The 11145-nt window shown below is 40.4% G+C and overlaps 1 long non-coding RNA gene across 1 annotated transcript; it reads right to left on the bottom strand.

The window, feature by feature from the left end:
• Window positions 2357-6388, bottom strand: LOC110268001. The gene is made up of 3 exons (XR_002356002.1): window positions 5473-6388; window positions 3066-3068; window positions 2357-2368 (listed from the first exon to the last, which is right to left on the bottom strand). It is a non-coding gene; the product is annotated as an uncharacterized LOC110268001 (long non-coding RNA).

Below are 11145 nucleotides of genomic sequence, written 5' to 3'. Positions count from 1 at the left end.
CAAATGGGTTAACTTGTTTAGTTTTTTATTTAAATAAAAAAAATTTAATTAAAAACCAAAAAATCATGATTTGGACTAAAATATTAATTTCGGTAAAATTTTGCGTCCTTTTTAACTAATTATTGGGTTGTAATTCCAAATATTCTTTACTAGAACTTAAAATATTTGGACTAGATAAAAAATATTAAAAAATAGAAAAAAAGAATAAGAAAATTTTAAACAGGTTAAATGTATCAATACATGTATTTCATGGACTTGTCCGTTTAATCATGAGTTAATCAGGTCAAACATTTTAAATAATTTATTTTCGTGAACCTATCTATCTATTTATCTATTTATTTACTTAATATATTAAAATTGAATTTTTTTTTTAAATAATAAAGATGAGTAATAAAGATGAGGTGTTATCTTTTTATGAGGTTTTTCCCTCCAAAATAAATGTACTATTTTCTCTTTTACTCTCGGTCACTATCTTCTCACCGTGCAAGAAAATGAAATCCAAATAAACTAAATGATGATGATTAATGTGATAAGAAAGGATTAGGTGTCATGGTTATTGAATGGAAATGAATTCAATATAAAACTCAAATACAATATCTATCCCTCTGGATAAAATAAAAACCCTGAAGCAACAAGGGCGAGGAAACTCTATAAAAACAACAGGAATCACAAGTAAATCTACTAGTCGTCTGCATTTTCTAACTGAATCTTCGAACCTATGTCATTGAAAGGGTGGAAGATTTTGGGGTGAGAACAAACCACACGTTCTCAGTAGAGAATGGAAATGCCATAAAAGTAATGAATTTAATGCAAATAATTAACTTACTTAGTAAAACTATTTTGTTAAACCTTTGGAAATACTTTTATTTCTACTTTAGATAAATAATTACTTTTCTTTAAATTTCTAAACTCAAAACAAATTTTAATCACAAAATTAGTCATACTAACCATCTCTCAGCCACATAATCATATTTCAACCACAACATCTCACCTCAATGCATCCGTGAACTAACAGTACAAGTAAGGGATTCAAACCAACATACAAACAAGTCAAACAGCACAATCACAGAGAAGTAATACAAGCAAACACAACCAAATACAAATATGCAAACAACATGATGCATATCTATTCCTAATGCAGGCCATGAGCTCATGTGTCGGTTGCCTACCCGCTCCCGACATTACCCGGGCACAAGTCCCAGATATGGCTTTCTCGTTCTCTTTGGCCCTAGAGGCAATTCAACGGATTATCTGTCTCCGGTCGGGCTTCTATCAACAAAAGAGAAACAGATGGGAAATGAGCATATCACGATCATTCCTCTATTCCCTCTGGTCCACCCGATATCCATTCCTTATATCTCGGCTGGCCTATACCCATATTTGCCTTATTTCCCATGCATCCCTCCTTCCTCGGATCCACCCCTCCACGTTGCATTCCTTGCCCCGCCGATGAATTACCTCTAGTGGACAGATGGCATTACCAAGAACCGGAGATGGGACAACTTCTGCATTTTTGTTTAGGGCTTAACCACACTAAGATTTTTTCAGTCTAATAGCTGTAATAGCCTACTGCATTTACTCTCTAACGCGCCTGGGAATAGATTCCACGGTAAATTGCAATAGTCAATAAGATCTGAGGCTGTCAAAGCTCAATTGCTAGATTTCGTTCTTGTGCTTATAGGCTATTCAACGGCTGAGACTTCGTCCCTAACATCCTTCTCTAAAGGGTAAGAGGCTACCTACCTACTAATATTTCACTCTGTAGGGCTTGGTAACAAATCATATAAAGACAGATTTCCGAAAGGAATCATAATCTCATCCCTTGTTGATCAATCACAGGATGGGATTTAACAAAGGCCAGGAAGTCAGAATTGATCTTTCCATTTAATCTATTTCAACACTCTGATTACTTTTGAATCTTATCCGTTAGAAGCTATAGGCTAAGCTATTGAATAGGATTCCGTCCCTCATTCCTATGCTCTAGTAGGCCGGGAAATGCTACCAGAGATTAAGATGGAGGACTAGCCCGCCGTTTTTCCTCGATATCTTGAGTTAGGAAAATCGGATATAGAGAAGGCTACGGAGAAGCAACTATTTAGATTGTTTCTGATATTCCTCTTGGCGCACATTCCCGTTCTTTGTAAGATCTTGTGGTCAAGGGGCTAATTGACTCGCATGCTTACCGCGGAGCGGAAGTTAGTACTTAAGCGGACTTAGCCGCTGATTGAACTGATCTCGAAGCGAACCGGGTTGCTAGTACGGCGGGAAGGGTAGGATTTGAGGGGGCAAGGAGTCGTTTCTTTTCCGCCAGAATAGCAATGCCAATACCTTACCTCCTTTTCCTACTCCTCCTTCTCAGTCCCTTAGGCTCCCCTAATTAGTTGAATCCTGCTCCCAGAAACAGGAAAGCAAACAAGCCACCAGCAATTCAATCAGTAAAGCCACTCGCTTTCTTCCTCTTCCTTTTCACATTGTATTTCAGATCCTCCACCTAGCCAAGTAGGTCTCAAAAGGTTCGCCCCACGCTTAGTCGCCGCAAGCTCCATATAGGGTGTTACTTTGCGGGCTACTGAATAGAATCTTCGGTTAAAGGCATTTACCATATTGGCGCAACTATTGATCGAGTTCGGCGCGAGGCGTGTATACCACGTGAATGCGACACCCGGTAGAAAAGTGCTTCAACAACAAACTCTCATCGTGAGCTGTGTCTCCGTTGGCAATTTATTAATAACTAATATGCTGCTCTGCGAGATCTCCCCACTTCCATCATACAACCGAAACCCGCTAATGCTAAGGAAGGAGCGAGGCGAGATCCATCAGAGATGTGCTAGACCGGTAGAAGGAGTGTGGGAGACTCGTTAAAAGAAACTTATAAAGATGCTTGCCAAGTGGATCAAGGCAGTGCCTTTTGATTTTACTTGCTGACGAGTTGGCCGTGGAGAATGCGGCCTGGATTTGGATAGTTTTTTGTTGTGCGTCCTCAACTAATTGAGCATAAGGATCCCTTCTTTTTTTTTTTTCAGAAATAGATCAAAAATCTACACTGATAGTAGGGTGCCACCGACTTGCTCAAGAAAGGTCAGGTTCGTTTTTTCTGTCCACTCCTGTCCTGTGTGGTAGGCTCCCCATGTTCTATCAAGTAGTCCTTCTTGTCCTCTTCGGTCAATCGACATTCATCTGAGCTTGCTTTTTCAAAAAGATGAGGTTCTCACTACCAGCCCCTCATTCATCTGCGTGGGACCCCTATGATCACCTCCACAAGAAAGTGAGGGATTCTTAATCATCTCTTGAATTGGGTCTTTCTCTCTTTGATCCCGATCCTGAAAGCTCTAGAATCCTATTGAATGGGAAAGCTATCTTTTGGTGTCTTCCTTGTAGACTAAGTCGTTGGACTCCCTCTTAGAAGTTAGCTTGCCTTTGTATATATTGAACTTTCTTCTGGCTTGGACTTTCAAGGTGCGTATGCTTTGATCCTACTTCGAGTCTTATTCCTAAGCTTAACCTTATAGAAATTCTCTTGCTTAGAGCTTTGTACTCCTTTCCAAAGCATCGGGGAAGTGGGACTAAATCCTAGTTTTCAGCATAAGTCAGATTGTGAGGCTAAATCACTGGTTTTTGAGGTAGATTCTTTCGCGCATCCAGGATCTGAAATCTCCTTTTTACAGTCTAGCTCTTTCAACGATTCCCCCGAAATCGAATTCTTTTTCAATGCAGAATGCTCTCAGAGGCTGGGATTAATAGCCATCTTTCGTACATTTCATTGTGTATGTATATACAAAAGAGCTCTTTCTTTCTTCAGTTGATCGCAGCCCAATCAATAGAGAGCCTAGCCCGAGAGACGAGTTCCCCAAACCGCTCATCTGTCTTCCGCTTCATTCATAGCTATCTCCTCTGTCCGCTTGTTTCCTAGGGTTTGATTCACCTTCTCAATTGGCTGCTCTGCTACCCATGAAGTAGGAAGGGCTCGATGCCCCTATTCTATTCTGATACCGCATTGGGCCTATCCTCGAGACAGGTTTGGGATAAGAATTCGTTGCTTAGTCGAGTGAAGGAAGCGGGGCAACTAGGCTAAGTCCCAAAGCAAAAGAGAATTAGCCGTAAACATCTTCTCTTAGAAGAAATTCCTCAGTCTTCCCTACTGTTCCTGTGAGGAGGCGGTAGTTGGATGAGATTTTATAGTATGTTATCGGACAATGGAGATGATTTGATTCTATGGCATTTCGTCCTTCGTAGCTGATTCAATAGCAATAGTCAGTTCACGGATCAAGTAGAATCTTATCTTTTCAATGGTATATCCTCAGATAGAAGAAGGAAAGGATTACCTTCAACGGCATTTACTCATCAGTAGCGATCAGATGAAACTCTTTCCTCACTAACTTACTAAAGAGCCAGATAAGATACAGGATATGGTAGATCTGGGGATTGGCAGTGAATCTATGGGAGGAGATTTCCGGCGAATAGGTCCTAAGCCGCGCCCAGGCTTATTGGATTGATTTCAAGTTAAGTTTTTCTGGATGTTGGAATGGATGAAACGGAGGGGAATAGGCTAAGAAGCAAAAATTAACTAATGAAGAAGAGTAAGAGTGAAGCTAGAATTCTTGCCTACTGCTCAATCTACCGAAGGTAATAATACACAAAAAGACTTCTGAAAGGGAGGATTCTCCGTCAGGAACGGTTAATATAGGAGCTAAATCCGAAATAGCTATCTTTCGTTCTCTTGTTTGCTAGAGGCTCTAAAAGGCCAATCTGCAATATGATGCCAGAAAAAGCAGTTTTCAACTATTGAGATCGATGTCCGCTCCTAGAAGTAGAGCTTAAACTTAACTCTATCAAGTCTGTTATAAATTCCTCTTCTTTCCAGTCGAGCATCTTCAAACTTACTGCAGGATTGGATTATCTTCTACGGCTGCTACTTCGCTTCGTCCTTAAGGCCAAGCTTAAAAGTGGCTTTCTTCTTTCAAACTTAGAGTTAGGCGCGTAAGGAAGTCCATCAAGAACAGAATATAAGGCTTACAGGTCGACTAAAGTTAATAAAGACATGAGTCTTCTTCCATACTCCATATACAGCTTATGGCTCCCCTGTCATCAGGTCACCAACTTCCTTGACCTTCCGGCACTGGGCAGGCGTCAGCCCCCATACATGGTCTTATGACTTTGCAGAGACCTGTGTTTTTGGTAAACAGTCGCCCGGGCCTGGTCACTGCGACCCCCTTTGTGAGGGGGCACCCCTTTTCCCGAAGTTACGGGGCTATTTTGCCGAGTTCCTTAGAGAGAGTTATCTCGCGCCCCTATGTATTCTCTACCTACCCACCGGTGTCGGTTTCGGGTACAGGTACCATTTTGTTGAAGGTCGTTCGAGCTTTTCTTGGGAGTATGGCATGGGTTACTCCAGCACGGTTCGGAGAGCACTTGTTGTCTGCATTGGTGAATGGAAGCCCCTCTATCAAGCAAGAAAGAAGCGGCTATTCCCACGACGGAGTCACCATTGACTCTATTTATTATTATGGTAAATTAGTGTATAAAGATGTAAATCTGAGATTTTATTTCGGTTCGATACGTCCACCTGCGAGACTCACCTTTGGCTTCTGTCTCGGTAGGTGTATTCTTATACATTTTCCCAAAAGAACATTCATTCATTTCTTTCTTCCCCGTCGACCACGACGACTGAAACGACGCGAAAAATCCAGACCCGGAAAGGTGAAGGACCGGTGGTGGGCATTTGGGAAAGTCGGGCCGATCGGGTGTCTTCATTCCAGCTACAATACAGAAGAAGAACAAAACGAAGTGAGAGGCCGGAGGGCAGGGAAAAGAGTCGAGCCGATCAGGCTCGACGCCCTAGCGATAGGGGGGAAGCAAAACGAAATTAGGATTTGGCCGAAAAAGAAGCAACGCTATGGATACCATGACCGATCACCATCGATAAAGAAGAATCTTTCTAAATCACTTCGGGTCAGCGGGGCCTTCAAGCATCCGAAATACGCCGGGGTTGTAAATGACATAGCGTTCCTGATATAAAATGACGACTCCTTCAGAAAAACGAAGTTTTTTAAGTTCTTTTTCCCCAAGAAGTCCCGCTCCGACGGTCCTCATGTCTATGATTCAAGAGGATTGAAAAAGCTCACTTATTGGCTCACGAACTCCAACTACAAACTCAGAACTACAACTCCCTTCTCTATCTCACTTCTCTATTTCACTCTCAGGCCGGATTGAATTCATTCAGGAATGCATTTTCTTTTCTTTTAGCTAGAGTATTGTTCTTCATCAGTAGCGGGTCTGGAAGGTATTCAATTGCTAGAGTGGCTACCCTTGGCTTAGTAGCTCGAGATGAATGACTCGCCCCTATTCGATAAGTTAAGGAGAGGGTAGGGGGTTATTCTTTAAGGGCCTTCGCCAGTAGTTGCTGTCTTAGGATTGAGACCGAAGGAAGAGGTATAAGATCATTCTTTCTAAGCGAGATACAAAGTTTTTCGATAAGGAGTGAAGGAAGGCTCCAAGTCAGTCTATCTATACAGACTAATTCTGCTTCATTCCGTTAAGCTATACCTTGCCTTGAACCAGACCTCGTGCTTGCCCTAGAAATCTTCACTCCTTTCCTTCCCTTCATTCTATAGGGCGAGTGATTTCATACCATCTGTATCGTGCTATTACTCCTCGAGTAAGTTCTTTCAAACCTTCCTCTAAGAAGGAAGCAAGTTGACTTGTAGCAAGCAATTGAATACCTTCGTATGTTCCTTAGCTTTAGCTATATGTAGGCTTTAGCACTAGTGCGCCCCTATCCCACCCGCAACTAGCTTAGATTCTGCTGACTCAGATCAGATGCAGGTGGTCTAACTTGAATGGAATATCTCGATATAGAACAAGACGAAAGTGCCGATTGACTAAGAAGCTGGGCGTGCCCGCCGTTTGGTTTGAGGGCCTACATCGACTAGGCCCCCCGTTGCCCCCGCTAACTGAGGGTAGCGGGGGAAGCGATCTGTCTTAAACAAGAATATTGGCAGGGAATGATATTAAATGTGAATGAGTGATATGGGAAGAAGGGAAAATTTCTTGTACGTATGATATGGGGTCGAGATCCGTTATTAATGAATCTCTCCTCTGGCCACACGCTCCTAGTAGTCAATTTTTAGCCAAAAGAATTCCTCTTGTTCTTCGTGGTTGCCAACATATAGCCGTCAGGAAGGACTTTCTGACCACCATTTTCGAGGATCTTCACCTATTCCAGACTTCTCCGCGGAAACGTCTTAAAATAGCTGAGATACTCAACATAATTGAAGAAAACCAAGATATTTTTCTAAAGTTGTATGAGAATCCCAAAAGTCAGGGGGGGCTGGACATTACTTAATGGTGGTAGCACTTGTTGAATTGGTCTTCTGTAAGTGCAATAACTTCGGAGTAGTTTAAAATAGAAGTAATAATACTACGATAAGTGGTAGGATCGGTGAACAGTTCTCCAGTATCCTTTTTAAGCCGATCAGAAACTGCCGTTTTCGTTGATTAAGGTTTAGCGTCTGCCATAGGAGCTCGAGTCAAAAGAGAAACTGCATATTTGCGTTGGCTAACAAAAAGAGAATTAGCTTAACGATGTACTTCAAGACCCAAGAAAGAATGCAAGCGAGACTCCCGCACCATAGTCTGAATTAGCTCGTCAGTGGTAGAAGCAGGTTCATCGGCTTAAGCCAGTCAATCTATCCAAAGAGCCTACCCTACGCCTCCTAAAATAGATTCAGCTCCAGCTGCGCTTTGCTGATTTCTTTCTCAATCCTGAATCCGAACTTGCTACTTTCATCACGAAAGACGCTTTCTCAGTATCTATTCAATTCGGACTTCATGTTCACTTCAGAAATTAAGCTAATAAGGCCTAAAGCTGAGCGACGAGTCCACTGGCATGAGAATCAAGCGAAGTAGAGCGATAAGCACACTATCGATTGATCCAAGCTTAATGACAACTTCCATTCCTGGCCCAGAAGGAAAGAGACAAAAGCAATCCCTTGCTCCATCAAAGGAAAATGGGCCGCCCTTAGAAAACCATGAATCTTGACCCTAGTGAAGGTAGTCTCATGCATACAGTGTGACTTTAAGTCGTACGGCTAGGCCGCATACAGTGTGACTTTCCAAATCAATAAGCATACATCTGGAAAACAGTTCTCAGTGTGTGGGCGTCCCCACTTTATATTTGGCACTAAGGCCCAAACAATGTCACATCTGCTCTCCTGTGGCAGTCATTTCATTAATTAATATATTCCTTTAATCTTTACTCTCTGCTCTCCTGTGGCAGATATCCTTTTAGTTAATATATTCTCTAATCTTTATTCTCTGCTCTCCTATGGCAGAGATTCCATTAATTATCTTTCAAACCTTTTTCAAAACATTTTCAAGTAATAAATCGTTTTCAATATTCACATCGTTCAAAATATCAAATCATTTTCTTTACAACTAAGCCTCTTTCTATTTCAATAAAATTAGCCCGTTTCAAATCTTTTGCTTTTGAAAATTAAAGGAAATTCATTTCTTCATTCAGACTTTACAAATCCCTCCGACCATACTCGTTTAACATTTAATACTAACCAAAATCACCTTCTTGCGTATTTTTACCAGCCCTTCATCAGCACCTATTCACTATCATACTAATAACAAAATCAGTTACCATCCACTTCCATAACCATAAATTCCAGCATCAAACACAGTCTCAATTCAAACCCAATTCTCATCAATTAGACACATAAAATACGTGTAAATTATTTGCAATTACTCAATAAGCTTTTTGGCATTCGTAAATTAAAAACTTGTAATTTTAAAAATGAAATCCCCTACCTCGATTGTCGAACCCATAAACTAAACGCCTCAAAGAAACCTTTTTCTCTCGACTCACACCCAGCGGCAGCCGCAATCACAGCTTTATCCACTATCTCCGTACGAAATCAAAATACTCGAAGCTCCGGAGAAGCTTTCTGACCGAGCTGCCAAAGAAGAAAACGTCCGAAATCGTCTGTGCCTCCTAGAACTCCAGTTGGCCGAACTTAAGAGAAAGGGAAGTTACGTCACCATCAGCTTCCACCGAACAAAAATAACATCAATGTATAGAGGAGGAAGATACGAACACTTTTACCGGATTAGATTTTTTATTGGAGTTACAAATTTAAAGAAATTGAAGTAGAAAGGTATAAGGGTTCCATGGTTTTCTCTCTCACTCTCGGTCACTATCTTCTCACCATGCAAGAAAATGAAATCTAAAAGAGCTAGATGATGATGATTAATGTGATAAAAAAGGGTTAGGTGTCATGGTTATTGAATGGAAAGGAAACATGTGTAATTATATATATGTATGTATGATTAGCAAGCCACGTTTGGCTTTAACTTCTTTGAATCCCTATAAGCTTCGTTCATATATATATAAAAGCCTTATTTAGTTCTTTCTTTCTTATTTTTTTTTGTTTTCTTAGTAAAACCGTTGATTTTTTTAAAATTCGGGGTGTTATATCCCACCCACCTTACAAAAATTTTCGTTCTCGAAAATTCGTACAAACAAAAGATATTTTATACTACTTTATTTTTTAAACACATTTAAGGAAGAAGCAAATATATCTCAACATATATACATATATACAACTTTTAAATACTTTGATGGTCATATGGCATAACAAGGGTAGAAATGTGGTTGCAAAGCAAAAGTAACAAGGCAGGTTCGATGCAAAAGATAACATGGTTCGATCATGTGATGGTAAGGCAAAGTAACGAAATGTTATAAAATATACATGGGGTTAAAATGATATGCTTAACGTCCACACACTAATCTAATCTCACACCAACTATAGGGCTTCAATTTCAAACTTCAACCTGAGGTATATTCGCCACTCCAAAATGTACTTTAACAAACAAATTATTCGTGAAATTCTCAACCTCATCATATACTTCGCGACCCATTACTGGTCAAAAATCTAACTTCCGCAAACTTCTTCACGGGACTCAAAACCCTAAAACATCCTGTGACGTCGCACGCTTACAAGTTCCACATTTTGTGTTCACGAATGCATCCTAAAGAACTAACGCACCACTTGCTATGTGTAACGGTCACAAGTAAATCTACTAGTCGTCTACATCTTCTAACTGAATCTTCGAACCTGTGTCACTGAAATGGTGGAAGATTTTGGGGTGAGAACAAACCACACGTTCTCAGTAGGGAAGCCAAAAATTAACTTACTTAGTAAAACTATTTTGTTAAACCTTTGGAAATACTTTTATTTCTACTTTAGATAAATAACTACTTTTCTTTAAATTTCTAAACTCAAAATAAATTTTAATCACAAAATAGTCATACTAACCATCTCTCAGCCACATAATCATATTCCAACCACAACATCTCACCTCAATGCATCCATGAACTAACAGCACAAGTAAGGGATTCAAACCAACATACAAACAAGTCAAACAGCACAATCACAGAGAAGTAATACAAGCAAACGCAACCAAATACAAATGTGCAAACAACATGATGCATGTCTATTCCTAATGCAGGCCATGAGCTCATGTGTCGGTTGCCTATCCGCTCCCGATATTACCCGGGCACAAGTCCCAGATATGGCTTTCCAGATGCATACAGTGTGCTTATAAGTCGTACGGCTAGGCCGCATACAGTGTGACTTTAAGTCGTACGGCTAAGCCGCATACAGTGTGACTTTCCAAATCAATAAGCGTACATCTGGAAAACAGTTCTCACTGTGTAGGTGATGACATGTCACCATGTCATGTTTTTCTATGCTTTTTCATACAAGAAATTTATAATTAGTGCTTAGTTATTGCATTCTTTTGTGCTTAAATGGTATATTTTCTTGATCTTTTGATTTTATAAATTTTGTAGGAAATAAGAAGAAAAAGAAACAAAAGAACACAAAATAAGCTAAAAAGAAGAAAAGAGAAATTTTGGGCACATTTTGGAGTTGAGGTGATGAAGCAAGTTGGCAACTTGGAAACCAAGTTGGCAACGCCAATGTGTGTGCCTGGAGCAAGGAAGAACAAGCAAGTTGACAACTTGGAAACTAAGTTGGCAACGTGCAAGTGTGTGTTCAGGAAGGATGCGCGTTGTTGCTGGCGTGTTTGCCAACAACTTGGGCAACAACGCCCATGCAAAATGGAGGAGAAGGCTTGGGC

This window comes from Arachis ipaensis, chromosome B10 (assembly GCF_000816755.2).
Source record: "Arachis ipaensis cultivar K30076 chromosome B10, Araip1.1, whole genome shotgun sequence".
In the NCBI taxonomy this organism is placed as follows: domain Eukaryota; kingdom Viridiplantae; phylum Streptophyta; class Magnoliopsida; order Fabales; family Fabaceae; genus Arachis; species Arachis ipaensis.
The sequence above is the reverse complement of the archived record's forward strand: the minus strand, read 5'-3'. Positions and strand labels throughout refer to the sequence as shown.